The sequence below is a fragment of the Herpailurus yagouaroundi genome, unplaced genomic scaffold, assembly GCF_014898765.1.
Source record: "Herpailurus yagouaroundi ecotype Mexico unplaced genomic scaffold, PumYag 188, whole genome shotgun sequence".
NCBI classification, from domain to species: domain Eukaryota; kingdom Metazoa; phylum Chordata; class Mammalia; order Carnivora; family Felidae; genus Herpailurus; species Herpailurus yagouaroundi.
In genome coordinates this window covers 715,794-734,031 of record NW_024412419.1, presented here as the reverse complement: position 1 = coordinate 734,031, position 18,238 = coordinate 715,794, and the positions used below count along the sequence as shown (strand labels likewise).

The 18,238-nt window shown below is 50.4% G+C and overlaps 1 protein-coding gene across 1 annotated transcript in view; it reads right to left on the bottom strand.

The window, feature by feature from the left end:
• The window catches only part of SNTG2 (syntrophin gamma 2), a 180,309-nt gene that overhangs the window by 128,079 nt on the left and 33,992 nt on the right, over positions 1-18,238 (bottom strand). The window lies entirely within an intron of this gene.

Below are 18,238 nucleotides of genomic sequence, written 5' to 3'. Positions count from 1 at the left end.
GAATCCACAGACGGCCCGTTCAAAACTCTGCTTGATTTAGAAAGTACACAAATAGGGGCCGTAAGGGCGTCTGCAAACCCGTCGGGCGTCTGGACGCGCTCGGCCTACACGCACCCCATCTGCCAGCTGCCGGGGCCGGAGCGGACGTGGCTCCGTCACACGTGGCCGCCGGGGCCGAGCGCTGCACGGAGGTGTCTGCACAGGGCTGGCCCCCACACCCACGCTCCGGAACCCGGGAACCCAGCCATGGTTCTCTTCCTCTCCTGGCCTCAGCAGGTGGCTGAGAAGCAGGCACCAGAGTCGCCAAGCCTTTGCGGGTGAGCAGGACAACCCCGACCATCACCAGTCCCACCGGACAGGGATAGCGCCCACTGACCCGCTCTCCCTTCGACCTCCTGGCTCCCCGCCTGGCGGGCGGGCGGGCACACGGGCTCCTCAGAACCCTTCACTAGAGACGTGCCCACAGCCAGGAGCGTCCCCTGGCCAGCTGTGGGTGCCACGTGGCATCAGGACCGTCTGCTCTCACTCTGCGGCCGGAGCAGCAGGGGCTGGAGGACCGTGTGTAACTTAAACACGTCCCTGTAGAAAGACACCTGTGTGACCTGCTGTCGGTCATGTGACTTTGGGTGCGTTATTGCACTTCTACGCAAGACTAGGTCTTCGTGGCCGCTGCGTGTGTTAATAATGACGACAACTTTATTCACTCTGACGGAGAATGACACTGTCCACTCTCAGACCAACACGGGAGCGCGGAGATGACACGCACACGAGATGACTCAAACACGGCAAAGGGCCGCCTGATTTAGCGGGACCCGCTCTGAACTCTCTCTTGCCGGAACGTTCTTGCTGGACCTAACTTACTGTTCCTTCACTTACTCTTGGGAAGGTGCTGCCCGAGAGGGACCACGTCTGTGAAACCGTCAGGGGCCTGTGGGCGTCAGACGAAGCCGCTTCCCATGTGCCTGGGCCACTCCTGTGTTAACTCCGCTGATTGCAACAGCCCCGTCCTCCCTTCCGTGGAGGCAAGATGCCCACTCTCAGCGGTACTGAGCTCAAACCTCTCGAAGTGCAGGGCATTCCCCCACAGCTTGTTGTCCTGGTGTGAAGGTTCTAAAAATGCTGCTAAAATCTCTCACCCAACCACTGTTCCTTCTTCTTTCACATTTCCCAGAAGTGTGTTCTTTTATGGGACTTCACTTCGGACATTTAAGCCAAAAACGTCAGGGGGGAGAGCCATCACCGAAGCTCACAGGGTCACCGTGTGTCAGAGGCTGGGCAGTGCGATCCCACACGGGGCAACTTCTCTGGTTCCCTCCTAAGCGGCAGATGTGACGTCCACCTAAGGGAGCCCTGATCTGTCTGCATCGCTCCTGCGACAGTGTGACTGGATGTGAGCGCACATGGCGGCCCCTCCCTCCTTCCCCCAGACACGTGGACGGAGAGCTGGGAAGGCGTCAGCGCCTTCCTGGACGTCCCCTCCCCTCCACCTGCCACAGGCCCTTGGCTTCTCCTCTGCTCTCCTGCTGGCTTGTCGACGTTCTCCCACTCTCCACCCACAGTCGCCCAAGGGCCTCTATGCGGACACCCTGCCTGTCCCCTCACACCCACCTGGCCAATGCCTAACCCCCAATTCCTCCCTTGTCCACAGCCCTCTGAGAGGCGTCCTACCCAACGGCCTGACCGCGGGGCCGATGGCCTGCCTCCCGCTACCTGGTGGGCCAGATGCTGGAGGAACGCAGACCTCCCAGCAAAGCATCCTGACGCAGAGGGATCGATAAACCACTTTCTGGCCTTGGTGATGGACCTTACTTTTCTTCATCGTGACCAGCGCCTGCTGATTTAGGGCAGGATTTCAGTGAGAACACAGGTCAGTCTCACCGATGGGCCAGGCGAGTTGCAGGAAGCAGACAGGAAGACAGGGCAATGGCTTCCCACTTGCACGGGAGACACTCAGGCTATTTTAACGTCCTTCTCGCACATCTTGGTGTGCGTGTGTGCTCAGCTTGCAATAAAGTCACGCAGTCCTCACGCAGGGATGGGCCTTTACGGTATCGCTTTTTCATTAACATTTATAAACCCTACGCACTTTTGGTAAACTGGCCAAGTATGACTCAAACAAGTCTTTCTTCAGGTTAATTATAAAGCGTGCATGCTTCTGTTCTGTTTAAGTACGTCTGTTACTAGGAACACCTCATGAGGGGAAGGCATCGGCAGGGGCACTGACGTCACTATGTATCATTATGTATTCTCCAAACTGACGGTGAAGCCCCACAGGGGGAGGGTTAGTAGACTGTCGTGTTGTGTTCCACTCGCTGCCCTCAGAACCACCAGCAGCACATACAGACAAGAAGCTTCCCGTTCAAGGGAAAAAAGAAATGGGACCAGCTGCAGATCAGAGGCAGGACACAGTATTTCAGGACCCTGTGAAATGCAGCAAATCGAGGAAAGATTCGGACCACCGAGGCAGAACTGCTCACACTTGCGGGAAGACACATGTTTCTCCAAATGCGCGTGCACGTTCCTGAAGGGTAATAGTTTAATGATGCTCTACTTAGAACGGCAGACCTGAGGATCGTAGGCCAAAAACAATGCAGATTCGGTACCGTCAAGATACGCCGCTGTTGCTGTGGGGTTTCGGAGAGAAAGCGGATGGCCATACCTGGACGACAGGAGAGAGCCAGCCAGCGCGGCTCGGAAGGGGATGCGTGTTGAGGAGGAAAGCGACATGAGGGTACTTAGAATAAAGTCCATGACGAAATGTGTTAAAGTCAAGTGAAGCGGCAAGGGAGTCCACCGAATCCCACAGACGTGTGCAGGCAGGCAGGGGACGAAAACCACACGAGAGCTCACCAGCACGTAACTGATGTCTGCGGAGCGGAGAATGGACCGAAGGGGCGGGAGCGACAGTCCTCCTAGTCACAGAGAAGTGTCCGGAAAACTCAAATCCACCCACCAGAAGGACACAGCTGGACCTGTGGGGACTCACTTGTCTTGGTCAACAATCAACCCCAAAGCACAGAAGGAAGCCATACAATTAGGGTTTTTGTCTTCTTATAGTTTAGGGGAACTGGTATGTCTGCTGAAGAACCTTCACCTTGGCTAAAAACCCCGAAATGCTGAGTAGCTTCTTGTCTGTGCTGTAATGGGTATGTTTTATTTTCTCCATTAGGCTTTTCATGCTCAAACTGTGTCATTTTTGACAAGAAATAGGTTTAAATTACAGGTTTCACGCCACTGCACACCCCCAGGCTGGCTGTCATCAGAACGTGGAAAGGACCGGTGTTGGTGAGGCTCGGCACATGAGGACCCCTACGCGCCGTCGGAAGAGCCTGGTGCTTCCTCCCGGGTGATTAAACACGGAGTGCCCACACCAGCCGCCAAATCCACTCCCACGTACAGACCCAGAGAGTCAAACACGTATCCGCACAAAAACGTGTCCCCAAGTGTCCACAGCAGTGTCCCTCAGAACAGGCAAAAACAACCCAAATGCCCACCAGGTGACGTGCGGCTACATACACGTGTCCTATCCCGAAGGTGGAATCACATTAACGACAGAAATGGAGTTCCGGCACACGGAGCGCCGTGGCCGAACCCTGACTGCTTCACGCGAGAGAGCAATCAGCCACGGATAACACCACGACCCCGTGTCCACAGAAGGCCCAGGGAAGATCCACAGAGCACAGACTAGCGGATGCAGGGGTGGGGGCCGGGGGCGTGTGCAAGGACCAGTCGGGACATGGCGTTTCCTTCCGGGGGATAAAAATGTCTGGCACACCTCCGCAAGAAGTGAACCACCGACCTGTATGCTTTGAGTGCAGGCCTTGCGGTCTGTGAACATCTCAACGAGCACTTGTACACAAAATGTATTTCAGGTTTTCTGAGTAAGATGGCAAATTTGATCTCAGCTCCGACCCACTGAGTTGACAGATAAGTTATTGGTGACATAACCCTACCAATGATTAAGAGAATGCACGGGGCGCCTGGGGACTCAGCTGGTTAAGCTCCCGACTCTTGATTTCGGCTCAGGTCATGGTCTCACGGGTCATGGGATGCAGTCTCGAGCTGGGCTCTGGGCTGACGGCTCAGAGCCTCTTTGGGGTTCTCTCTCTCCCTCTCTCTCTGCTCCTCGCCCATGCTCGCTCTCTCGCTCTTGCTCCCTCTCGCTCTCAAAACCAAAAACAGAAACCAAAAAACCTGAAGAAGAGAGAATGGAGGCGCTCGCACACCATAAACCACGTGAAACAGCTTCTACACGACAACGCCGAAAAATCACGTGGGTTCTGTGCAGCCATCGTCATGCTGTCTGGGAATGAAGGGGAGACCCTTAAAGGCAGCAGCTGTATATACAGGTATTTTTGCACATTCTGTATTTACACGAAGTGTGGGCCGAGGCAGACACGACCAGAAGCCACGTGCCACGAGTCAGGGATGAGACGATGCGTGGCAGGCGCCCTGCGGTAACGCGCCAGGGTCCCACGTGTGGACAGGGTGCCGCCGGGCGGCTCCGGCTCAGGACGCCCTAGGTCGTGGCCCCAGGCATGTGGGCTCCCTGCCTCGAGGAGCAGCGTGCAGGGGTGTGCAGAACCCAAGGGCGAATGGCAGCATGACCAGGGTGGCGAGAGAAAGCTGTGCCCACCCGGCCACCAGCCGCTCCGACCTGGCTGGTTCTCGCTCGCCCGTGCCCAAGGACCGGGAACGGCAGGCTTACCTGGCAGGCAGGCGGGCGACACCAGACAGCCGCACCCACACAGGGGTGTCTGGGACTCACAACAGCCTTTCCTGTACTGGTTCGCTGGTCTGCAGCACGTCAAAGCGAACCACCGTCCGTGTTTGCCTACCGCTGACAAGTGGGAAACTCGGTGGGAAGAGCAGGGCTGAGTCAGTGTGTGTTTTAAGAATATACAGTTGCTAACAATATAGGGATCAGCTGGAAAAATCAGAGGAAAGTTACGCCAAATAAAATTACTGCAGGAAACAAGAGACAGTTTATTAAATTTTCAGTTCGATGTCTGCAGTGCCACTTGAGGAGACAATAGCATCTATAAGCCAAAGTAGAGAAGACTGAATGAAATAACCCGATGGAGAAACGATGCCAAGTTAGAGCCACAGCGGGCAGCGGCCTGCATCTGCACCGTAGGTGACAATTTTCGGTAAAAATTAAATTGTCAAAACTCAAGCAGACTTGGAGACAATGAACAGACTCACAATTTTGTCAACACCATCTTTATAAATGACCCAAAGCTCAGATGGTTGTAAGCACATCCTTTTAAACTTTCAAGGAAAGAAATCCTATGCTATGTGAAGTATTCCCAAGTATAGGAAAGAGGGAATTACTCCCACCACATCCGACAGAAAAATTAAAAAACCTGACAAAGAAAAAGAACAAAAATAAATGAAGAACATAGTCTCACTTTGGAATAAAAATGGACCGTCTTCGGCACTCTGATAATAGAATTCAAGAACAGAACAAAAGAATAATATTGCAACTACACAGAAATAGTTACATGTCCACAAAATAATATCCTAATGATCGTAAGTAACAAATCACCTAAGTAAACCAGAAGGAAACATCTTATGATCTTGTTAATAGATATCAGAAAGTTATTATAAAACACTTCAATTATCATCACTACCATCTAACGTTCTGAAAAAACAGAGCTAAATTAGTAAGGCAGTAAATAGAAATATGGTGTTTAATGACTGGAAAAGGAGAAGAAAAAATTATCATTATTGTCAGACAATGCAATTGTTTATCTTGCAAAAAAACAGATCTCCCACACACAGAAGGGAAATAGTTGTTTCAAGTTTAAAAGCTCTTCACATGAAATCTGCAGACAATAAAATAAAGACAAGAAATAAACTGAAGACACACAAAAATATACAAAAAAAGTTGAAAAGGACACTGATGTATAAACTAGGGAAATCTGAACTCCTCAAAGGGGATCAATCCGATTTAAACCAATTTATGAAAAAAAAAAAAAAACCAGCAACAATAAAAACATGACAACAAAACACTGATAAGAGGAACAATAAATCAAGAAGATACAACAACCAAGACCACACACATTCACGGCAAATATTTAAGATAAAAAAAAAAAACCAATAACCAAATATTGCAGATAAACAAAATTAAAGCGGCAGCTGGAGATTTGGGCACACCTGTCTGCCCATCTGCCGTTAGAATAAAAGGAACATAGGCAAAGGTACAGAAGATGGGAAACATGATTATGAATCTGAAAGAAACAGCCATGAATTTAAAAAGTTCTTGTTTTAGGGGCACATGGGTGGCTCAGTCAGTTGAGCATCCAACTTCGGCTCAGGTCACGATCTCACGGTTTGTGAGTTCGAGCCCCGTGAGTTCAAGCCCCGAGTTCGTGCTGACAGCTCAGAGCCTGGAGCCTGCTTTGGATTCTGTGTCTCCCTCTCTCTCTGCCCCATCCCCACTCATACTCTGTCTCTCTCTGTCTTAAAAATAAATAAAGCATTAAAATAATAGTAATAATAATAGTAATAATAATAATAATAATAATAAATAATAATAATACAAAGTTCTCGTTTTAGGAGCTCCTGGCCGGCTCAGTCAGTGGAGCGTGTGACTCGATCTTGGAGCCATGAGTTCGAGTCCCACACTGGGTGTAGAGTTTACTTTAAAAAATAAAATAAAACAAAACCAAACAAAACTCACTTCAGAGTCCCCCATGGAGCACAGCCCCAAAGCAACCACAGAGCATCACGGTCAGTCAGAATGTAGTCTCTGATCATAACACCAACTTAACGGACAGACATCAGAACACAATACCAACTGACAGAGAAAAGAACACAGCAGGTTATGAACTGAATGAAAATCAAGATATTACTTCAAAACTTCCGTGAATTTGCTTAATATACCCAACAGATAGGTGAAAACAATAAAACCAGAAGTTTAGGTGAGGATATGAAGAAACTAGAGACACTCTTGTACATGCAGGGCGCCCAGACTGAAGCGCACCCCTGCCACGGGCTCCTGAGTTACGCAGTAAAGACGCATGGACGAATCCCACCCCAGCAACCCTGCCCTGGAGCACATGACCAGAGACGCTCCTCGCAGGTCCACAGATAAAGTATAACAGGACTCAGTCCCAAAGAAACGTTTCTGGAACGGCCAACTAAGAACATCTGAAAATCCACACCTCCAAAAAGGCCGGACGATATCGGCAAATATCACCCGGTACAACCATTCACAATGAACAAAATTAACCAAAGGTCAAGGGGAGAAGGAAGGTCAAGGGCAGAAGAGGGTCAAGGATAAAAGTCAAGGGCAGAAGGGGGTCGACGATAAAAGGTCAAGAGCAGAGGGAGAGTCAAGGGAAGGGGGAGGTCAGGGAAGAAGGGGGTCAAGGATAAAAGGTCGAGGGCAGAAGGAGGGTCAAGAGAAGGAGGTCGAGGGAAGGAGAGGTCAGGGCAGAAGGGGGTCAAGGATAAAAAGGTCAAGGCAGAGAAGGCTGCTGCATCCCCCGGGTGAGTAAGGATGGGGAGATGTGGGTGGAATCCAGACGTCCCCAAAGGCAGAGTCGGCGGGCCGTCCTGACGGCTGGGTGTTGGTGGAGGGGGGGCGCTCAGGGGCCAGGACTCCAGGGGGAGGAAGTGAGAGGACACACGAAGGGCCAACAACGGCCATTCTCTCAGAAACACAGAGTTTCTCTCACTCATTTTCCTGGAAGTTTCATTTATTTGTACTTTTGGATGTTGGCAAACGCCCATCTACGATTTGCTAAACCTGCTTCCAGAGGGGACGTCTGTGTGCTGTGACCCCGTGACCCCTAGTGACTTGTCCGCGCATCACACAGCCGGTGCGGAACCAACACCGAGGACACCGAGGGCACCTAAAATCGGGAGGAGGAGGAGGACTAGTTTCCTGCCCTGCATTTTATTCGGAATCCAGGTTTAGTGCTTGGAGAGTAACACCACCAGAGAGTCTGATTTATAACCCTGAAATTCCATAAAACAACGCTAGAGCGGTTTCCAATTAAAAGCCGTGTGTGTCCGCATCTGGTGCTGAACACTGCAAAGGACTTTCAAAAATGAACTGTCCAGTAATGACTGATAGCTGTTTGCTTTTCCAGACATTGATTAACAATTCATATTCAAATGATGTATTGCTTTTGGGCTGGTTTTAAAGGATGTATCCTAAGTTCTGTAAATATGCAGCAAAAGGAAGTCAAGTGACACATCTATTTGTCGTGCTGACTTGGAAGCAGAACTTCTGGGTTTGTGACCTAGTCCAGCAAATTGATGCTCTCGTGGGACCCAAACGTTCAAATCTCTCCAACGGAGTCAGTCTGTCGCAGGGTCTCACGTGAATGAACGATGCTGCCCATGGTGTCACAGGCAGACCCGTCCTCGGAGCTCCGGGAAAACCCCACGGCACGCGGCCCTCCCAGGGCGCCCGCCCAGCGCAGCCCTGCCCGCACCTGACCTGCGGCCCACCTCGTGGTCGGCTCTCAGTCTCCAGGCACCACAAGTCCCCATGGTTACTCGGAGCCGGGACAACCACTGTCCTGCCCGGACCCCGTCCCAGTACCAGTAGGTCCCTCCTGCCCCGAAGTGAAAACCCGAGTCGACCCCCTGTGATCTCCTCCCAGTTTATTAAACAGACTCCATGAGATTCCCGTCAATGATGCGACAGACGTGTAGTCTGACACTGGGTGAGATGAGGGGGGGTGTTTTATAGTCTGAGTCTTTATACTAATTATTTAATCCATTTGGAATGCATGTAGCGGGTCATAAATGTTTTTTCAAAATAACTAACAGATTACATCAATGCCGTCTACTTCACACTCCCACAGCCTTGCTGTCAGCACTGGACTCTGTTCGGACCGGCTGCACCGCGTGGATCCGCGTCATTGGTCTCGCGCCCACGCCATGCCGTTCCGACGACCACGGCGCTGACGGTACACTGACACTTGGAGGGAGGGTCAGCGTCTTTTCCCTGTTTTGGTTTTCCCTTCACTCCCACCTGCTCGTTTTTGCAGCTAAACTTCAGAATCCATTTATTTTATTTAAAAACACTCTAGGCGTTTTGATTGGTGCCATACTGAAACCACGAATTCATTTGTAGAGAAAATACAAATTTACTCTCCCGTATCACTTCCTGGTGTAACCTTATTCAGTCAAGTCACGTATTTATTTATTTATTTATTTTTAATGTTTGTTTATTTTTGACAGAGAGGGACAGAGCCTGAGCGGGGGAGGGGCAGAGAGAGAGGGAGACACAGAATTCGAAACAGGCTCCAGGCTCTGAGCTGTCAGCACAGGGCCCGACGCGGGGCTCGAACCCACAGACCATGAGATCATGACCTGAGCCGAAGTCGGACACTTAACCTACTGAGCCACCCAGGCACCCCAGTCACCTATTTGTTTAATAAAGAATCTTTCAGTTTGCTTCACACTGATCGTCACTTCACTTGGAATTTTCCAAATAGATATTCTCTTCGACTCTACTTTCTAAGTAAATCTGGGATCATCAAACTGGCCCACAGATCAGATGTGGCCTGGCCCACGCACACCCACGCCTTCGCTTCCCTGACAAGGGCAGACGCGGTCGCCAAGACAGAGCCCACACAGGGGTCTCTACTGAAATAGGTTTTGCGGGTGTGACACGTATACTGCTTTGCCCACATCTCCAGCTATTCTAGTAAGTTCCCTCATACGTACCAGCCTAGACTTTCGAGTGCGTTTTCTCCCCTGTGGTCACAGGGCAAGAGGCCACGGAGCCCAGCGCAGCCACACTTCTGCACACAGATGTGAGCGACGACTAGCTCTCCTTGCAAACTGCTAAGGGCCGAACGCACTCGTCTGACAACGCGGTCTACCTAAAGCTGACGGAATACCCACAGGGTGGCGGTCCTGGCAGATGGGGTCGTCACTGGGGCCACAGCCAGTCAACCTGTTCTTCCAGACTGACTCTCTGCTCCAAGGGGGTCAGGAGGGCAGAGAAGTGAGGCAAGCCAGTGCAGGAACATTCAGACTTCTGCTGTCGACACTCAACACGGCAATCTACCACCTACCTCACGAATTAGGTTACGTCCTCATCTTTTAATAAGACGCTGCATTTGACAGAAAGATTAAAGCCTTTTTATCTCTGCCATTCAAAACAAAGACTCAACACCATCTATTTGCACATTCTGAGCACAGAGAATTGTTTTAAAAACAGGTTTCCCAACACCCGGACTCCAATACGGCGTGCCTGAACGGTTCAACCCAATTTTATGGACAGTAATCTCCCGCTGCGTCGAAGGAGAAAAACACCCAGGACCTTATCCATCCACTCCCACCAGGGGTTACTTTCCACACGAGGAAAGTCACCATCCAGGCCAGGCTCTGAGGCTGTAACTCACTCCCCTCCAATTCCACCAGGATAAATCCTGTGGATCCAGCCCAATTCCCAGCTGAACAAAGTCCAGGGGCCACCACTCAACAAAACCTACTTGAGTTGTTACAGAGAGCAGCCTCAAGATGAAGTCAAAAAGGATTCGCTTCAACCCATAACCAGAGGGTATGGAATCCTCTTTCTTCAGTGCCCTCCCAGGTGCTCGTGAGCTTGAACCTGCCAATGACTCACCTGTGGCCCCACGCGCTCCTGACCGCCGGCTGCATCCGGCGGGATCCCGGATCCCAGATCCGGCCCCTCCGCTCCTCCTCCTTCTCCGGTCTCTTCTCTTCCTGAAGTAAATCTTAACTCGTCATGTTCCTTCCCTCACGGTCTACAGACGGATCTCCACGGTCAAGACGGCGCTCTCACCTCTGACCCCAGAGACCCAGCCGGCCGAAGAGGTCCTCCCGGGTGGAGCTGCGCCATTCTCTTCCTTGGACGGCGGCGTGCGGAAGCCTTACGTGGTCCTCGCACACCGGGAATACGGCCTGTCACACAGCACGCATCACGTGTTTACAAAGCTGCTCGAGTGCGTCGCGTGCACAGGCCCATGACGGCTTCCCGGGCCGAGGACAGCCTGTTCCTCTGAAGCCTTCCCTCCAGAGCCCGCAGCCTGCGGGCACGCACGCTTCTGCCCTTCAGGAAGGTCGCCGTAGCTTAGTTCGCCCCCCACTTCTGGAAGAACGAGCCATCATGATTAAATCAGACCATCGCGGAGGTAAGTCCCCATCGGCCCTGTCTGAGGGCCTGGTGACGTGTGTGTTTCCCCGAGTCAGTGGGTACCTGGGATTCATCGGACACCAGAACTGCTGCTGGAGAAACACCACCAACTGGCTACTTGGTCCGGCTCCACAGTGTTTCTCTGACCTCCCCACCGAACTGACTTGTTGCTCTGCCACTCATTCCGTTCACGTGAGACATCAGAACCGAGAAAGAAAATCAAATGTGTGTTCCTCACTTTAAGTAAAGCAGTAACATTTCCCGAATTAAACTCATCACAATTCCTGATTTGAAAGGCAGATAATGTAAGTTAACACGACCTCATGAAAAACAGCCGTCTTTCTTTTAAAGACAATGTTATATTTAAGAGCCTTTTCTGTATTTAGAAGCAAGCACTTGACAGTGAGTTTCTATACGGTCTTCTTAGTATCTTTGGGTAAATTTATATGAAACAATTCAGCTAATCTTCAAGCCTACATTCATCCCACCTCTCCTGGCACTGAACTTGAGAAATGCAGGTCAATTTCTCCCTTAACTCTCCATGAAGTTTCAAATAGCTCAGGATCCCCATTTCGGTGTCTATCACGGGTATGTCATCCTGTTCATTCACTTTTCAAAATAAAACCTAATACCCCAGTGTATTAACTACAACACTCAGCCTTGGACTTTCCCTTCATATAAAATCATGTTTCTTACCAGAGAACTCTTTAACAAAAAAATATGGACGTCAATTAGATGTAAGACAAGAAATGAACACAGGTTTTATTCTGCAAAGGATGATTCAAGACCTCAGTGCAAATGCAGCATCCATGCCAAAATCATTCCACTGTGGTTCCCAATTCCCTAGGCTAAAGCCATCATTATATAAATGCAGAAGAAAGGAACATGGATGTGCCCGAACTCCCCATGTTCTAGAAATGACTGTCCCAACCACTCCCAACACCCTGAAAGGTTGTTTTGTGTGATATAAATAAAACTCCTACGCAGACAAGACACAATGAAAAAAATCCTATGGTCAGAAATCAAAGGAATTTACTAGTTAAGTATGACTATGTGTCAGCAAATCATAATTTTGAATTACAGAAATGGTCTTTGTTTAATGTATTATCATTTAGTATTAAAGCCAGTGATTTAGTAGAATTTGGAAGAGAAGCTTTTGGATACTTTTAAGTTGGACAAATTGCTACCTAAAGCAAATCAAAGTTCTAACGGAAAGTTCTGCAATCACTTCACTCCACTTGAGTATCCTTAATGGTTATAATGTTATGTTAATAAACAGTTGTTTAATCAATCTTCTGGAGGTAATACTATAATGAAATATCCTATTTCTTAATTGTACACTAAATAATCAATTCTGAAATATGTACGTTGATTTGGTGGCCTACAGCAGACTTTTCACATTGAGAGAACACAGTCAAAGAACAAAATGACAGCTTCCTTGGGGACGTCATTTTAGAGACGCCCTGGAAAGCAGACTGACTCCCACCACCTCTGTGGCCCACGCTCCCACACACCGGCCTCGCATAGCAGTTGATCCCTGGTATCTAAGTGAGCTGAAGTGAATTGGCCATCAGACTCCTCAGTTGGTACTTTGCATAAAGACATTCATAATCAGAGCCCTATTTGGTCAACACACAGTTAAATAAGAATATCACAGCAATACTACTATAAAGGAAAAATAATTTGCACAATTAAGTTGGAGAAATAATTTCAGGTTCCCACTGGAAAACTGTAGCTTTTTAAAATTAAACTGCTAGACATATTTCAAAACACCTTGGAGACCACAGGAAAGCAGGTAAAATCACCACAGCTCGTGTCTGAGGTGTGAGGAGGAGACAGATAACACCAAACTCGTATTTGCATGGAAATGTGAAAATACACATTTTTAAACAGAAGCACAGGCCCTCAGTCCTCATCAGTGACCTCAGGCACAAATAAACTCGTGACAACACCCCACTGTTTGCATCTGAAGGAAACTAGAGTCTAAACAGCTGCCCGGCTAAGTGCAAAACAGCCCTACCCCAGGGGCAGAAATGTGAGCCACTTAGTTAAGTCATGCATCTACCGCGTGGCCTGTAAGTCCTCCTCTGGATTCCACCTGCAAGGTACCCTCACAGACATGCGAGGGGATATTAGTTGCAACACTGTATTTGCAAAAGCCCTAGAAGCATAGAGTATCTCTGAACGGGGACTGGATGAACATGCAAGGTGGGACATTCACATGGCAGCCCCAAGAATAGTGAGGGAGACGCCAACTAGTAACATCTTAAGACAGAGTCAATTTCAAGATACAGGGGACGTTGTGTACAGTATGATAATCCCGCATCAGAAGAACATATTACGAGAGAGAAGCACAGAAGAGAAAAAATATACGTTTAGCTTTTTCCCCCCAAATAAAAGTCTAAATATAAATGAGAAAGTAACCGAAGTGACCACAGGAGGCAGGAAGCGTCAGGACCCAGGTAGATAATAGGGGCGAAGCAAGGATTCTGTGAGTTCTTTTTATCTGCGTTTAATGGCACACATTGTAAGTTTTTACATATTCAAAAACTGAATTAAGTCAAAAGAAAAAGATGAAAGCCCCAAAATTAGAAACTAATGTAAATATTCAAGCTAATTGTATGTTAAATTGATAACATGCCCACAAACAGAAAATAACCATTTCAAAAGGACTGTGCACATGGCATGGGTGTGTTCCTAAATAAACCTTCAGTCAATCATTCTGGTGCTGAGAGTTTGATATTACCACTTGGAGAGTGTTCAATGTACACACAGGACTAGTAAACAAGCAAGGATGATAAGATTAGTAGGAGCCGAGATTTTCATTGAAGAAGTAAGAAAAGAAAAATCAAATCTAGGTGAAAATCTTATACTGTGAAATTTGAAAGTCTCGACAATTTAAAAATACTTTTTCTTGCTCTGTCCAGCAAACAGTCCTGGAAGCTTTGGTTTCTAAATATTCAATTAAACTCAACAAAAAGAGCGGCCCCCACTGCTTGCGAGGCAGGAGACCACATTACTGGGTTCAGCAGCGGTTACAGGGTGACTACAGGGTGATCATTTAACATCAGAACTGGACGCGCAGATGGGACAGACACCAAGGAGACAGGCAGGCGGCCCGCTCCGGGCACATGGCGTCTCACACCCAAGGCCGGGGTGACCATAACCGATGGCTCACGCTGGGTAAATACGCGGCCTGGGAATATAATGCCGCTCGGCCAAGTAAGGAGAAAGACTCTGAAAGGCAGCAGGCAAAGCCGTCCTGACGGGGCCCCGGCTCCAGCGCGGAAGGCCCAGGGCGCTGGACACTGGGAGGCACTGACCTTGTGTTTCTGAGAGCACCGCAGCACGTCTCAGCGGACGAGGGAAGGCTGTCTTCACACAAGGCCACTAAGAAATGCATCAGCGAGTCGCCACTTGGCCAGACTTCTAGGTTGACGGACTCAGAAGGGTCACCACCGAGTGCTAACGTCATCGGGCTAAAAAGCTGCTGCTAAACAGCATATTTACAGTGCCAGCCGCTTACCATTAGTAAAAGAGAGAGAGAGATCTGAGTTACTCCCTCGACCAAGTGAGAAACTCAGATCATGATAACAGATAGACTGACGTGAGGGACAGGCTGACATGTCTGGGGCTGAAATCCTGACCTGCAATGCACATGCACATAGACGAGGAGAGTGTAAAACATCAGTCACGGGGCGCGGGGGCGGCTCAGTCGGTTGAGTGTCCGACTGCTGATTTCAGCCCAGGTCATGATCCCAAGGTCGTGGGACCCAGCCCCGTGTCGGGCTCTGTGCTAGGTGTGGAGCCTGCTGAGGTCTCTCTCTCCCCCCCTCCCTCCCTCCCTCTCTCTCTCTCTCTCTCCTGCTGCCCTCCTCCCCTTCTTGCGCTCTCTCTAAAAAAATAAGCAAAAACAAACAAAAAAGCCCAAAAAACATTGTTATGGAATCTGGGTGATGGGTATATAAGATAATCTACTGGGGTAGTTTTCCAAATCTTCCATGTTTTAGAAGATATTCACTAACACAACTTTGGAGAAAACCCACAGTAATCACTACACAAACTCAGCACACTCAGACCCCACGTGGACGGAGGGGGGATGAACTTTGTGGAGAGCACTCTTCTCGTAAAGATGAGCCACGCTGGCAGCTCGCCCCCCGAGACGTGACCTGAGGTTCTGCTACCGTCTGCTGGCTTCGGTTTCCTCTCAGTCACCATCTGGCGACGAGGCTCCAGGGGCAGAGGAGAGGCACAGACGCCAGAGCCGGGGACAGCCAGCCCCAAAGCTCAGATCTCTACCGGTTGCTGACTGTGCCTCAGACGCTGGCCCTGCCATCGCCGATCAGGCCCCCGTGAGACAGCGGGGCGTCACCCTGCGGCCCCCTCACCACACGTCTCCCCCTGGCTCCCCACCCTCCCACTCTCTGCATCTCACGGCCACCTTCCTAATTCAAAGCAGCCCCTCTCACCTGAATTGCTCTGGGAAGATTTAATCCACCTCTCGGGCTCCAGTGCTGGAGTAGCTAAAACACTGTCTGTCACATGACCAAACCAGGTACTTGAAAAATGCACTTAACAGACATTACAACAACCAATAGGGGCGCCTGGGTGGCTCAGTCGGCTGGGCGTCCGACTTCAGCTCAGGTCGTGATCTCGCAGTTTGTGAGTTGGAGCCCCGCGTCGGGCTCTGTGCTGACAGCTCGGAGCCTGGAGCTGCTTCTGATTCTGTGTCTCCCCCTCCCCCTGCCCCTCCCCTGCTAATGCTCTGTATCTCTCTCTCTCTAATAAATAAACGTTAAAAAATTTTTTAAAAAACAATCAGGGGCGCCTGGGTGGCGCAGTCGGTTAGGCGTCCGACTTCAGCCAGGTCACGATCTCGCGGTCCGTGAGTTCGAGCCCCGCGTCGGGCTCTGGGCTGATGGCTCAGAGCCTGGAGCCTGTTTCCGATTCTGTGTCTCCCTCTCTCTCTGCCCCTCCCCCGTTCATGCTCTGTCTCTCTCTGTCCCAAAAATAAATAAAACGTTGAAAAAAAAAAATTAAAAAAAAAATAATAATAAAAAACAATCAATCATCCCACGTTGCATAAACAGTTCCCCTGCACTGAGCAGAGTCTCAATTTCTTAGCAGCCCCTACAAAAGCTGCATCTCTGGCCCCCGGTCACAGGTCACCTCGTGGCGGCTGTACAAACCCACACACTCAACCACCACCAGTTCCTCCACGTGCTGCCGAGCTCGTGCACACACGGTTCCGTCTCCTTGAGAAAGCCTTCCCTCCTCACCTTTCCGATTCTGTCTCAGCTCTCGTGTCCCCACCTGCAGGGAGCCTTCGCTGACCTCCCAGGCGCTCTGGGACACCGTACCCTCCCGTGAGAGTGTAGATCACCGAGTGAACTTGGATCGCATCTCTGTTCCCAGAGACCAACTCACCTACTTCATTCGCCCCCCGAGGGGGTTAATTCTGTGCGTCAACTTGACTGGGCCACGGCGCCCAGATACTCGGTCAAACGTTATTTGGGATGTTTCCGTGAAAGCATTTTTGAATGAGAATGACATTTAAATCAGCGGACTGTGAGAAAAGCAGACTGCTCTCCGTGATGTGGGTGGGCCTCACCTCGTCAGCTGAAGGAAGGCCTGCTAGAACAAAAAAGTGGATGCTCTCTAAAACGGGAGAATTCCCCTGCCAGACGGTCTTCAAACTGAAACATCAGTTCTTTCTGCCTTTAGACTTGAACCACATCACTGAGCCTCCTGGTCCTCAGGCCTTCTGACTCGGAGACCACGGGCTCCCCTGCAGCACGGCCGTGAGCAGACACCCCGTTAACAGAGGTAAAGCTGGGGCGGTCTGGACCACCTGCCGCCAAGCCAGGGGTCCCTCCCCTCCACTCCCTTCCCCGGGCCGCTATGCAAGCTCCAGAGTGTGGCGGGCGCCTCACCCCAGCCCTCCCGGCCTGTCAGTCCCCCGGGGACCATGCCTCCGACACCTTCTATAACTTGACAACCCGTGCCTCTTCCCACAACAACCCCTTCGGTTCACAAGTGGGGTACGCTTCTTAACAGCTCTGGACTGCCTCCTCCCCACTCACCCCTGCACGCCACCATCACGGTAAAAGCAGCAGGAGGGTTTTAAACTCTCCAGCCGAACCGCTCCTCACGGCGGTTGTGGAGACTTACAAAGTCGCATGTGAGTTTCTCACAATCCACTAAGGAGGCGTCACTTGGGATTGACATGTTTTTTATTCTTCGACCTCGTAGCTGTGAAGTCATTCATCCTGAATGATAACTTCCATTTCCCTGATCACTGGTGAGCCGCCCGAGCCTCATTTATGTTTACTGCCCTTAGAGATTTCCATGTGTTGGATTTCCTGTTTATACTACGGGGGCGTTTCGGTATTTCTTCATTAATTTTTAATTATTTACACAATATGGAAATCAATCCTCGGTATAGAAATGGAAAACGTGCTTTTGCAGCCTATGCTCTGTCAGTTAATCTGAGTTATGCTGTCTTTGGGGCGGGGGGGTGGGGGGGACAAAACCACGTCCACATACATGTACATGTCTTCACTGTAACGCAGGCAACTTTTCAATCTGACTCATTACAGTCTGTTTTGTGATCTGCTCTAAAAGTCTGTTGTACTGACCCTTTATGTAATGCTTCTAAGTTTTGTCCTGAACATTTTTTGAAAGTTTGTGTGCAGGCCAGATGTCATGTCTCCAAGTGTGCACAGAAGTCACACGGGGAATGGCCCGCCACCCGTGTGCACGGCCGAGGCCCACGGAGGCCACGTGCTGTTCCGAGTGTTTCCCCTCTGCCCCCCAACCCCCCATCACCACCACAGCCCGGCCAGCACCTGTGCCTGCAAACAGATCTCCCAAAGCCTGGGGGGGCCCTTCCCTCCCAGCAGCTCCAGAGTGGGCCCTCTGTTCCCGGTGCCCACGCTGCCCCCCACCCCGCTCCCAGTGCCCACGCCCCCCCATTCCCGGTGCCCACAACACCCCACCCCCGTTCCCGGTGCCCGCAACCGCCCCCCCATTCCCGGTGTCCAGAACACCCCCCCGTTCCGGGTGCCCGCAACGCCCCCATTCCCGGTGCCCACAACACCCCCCCCC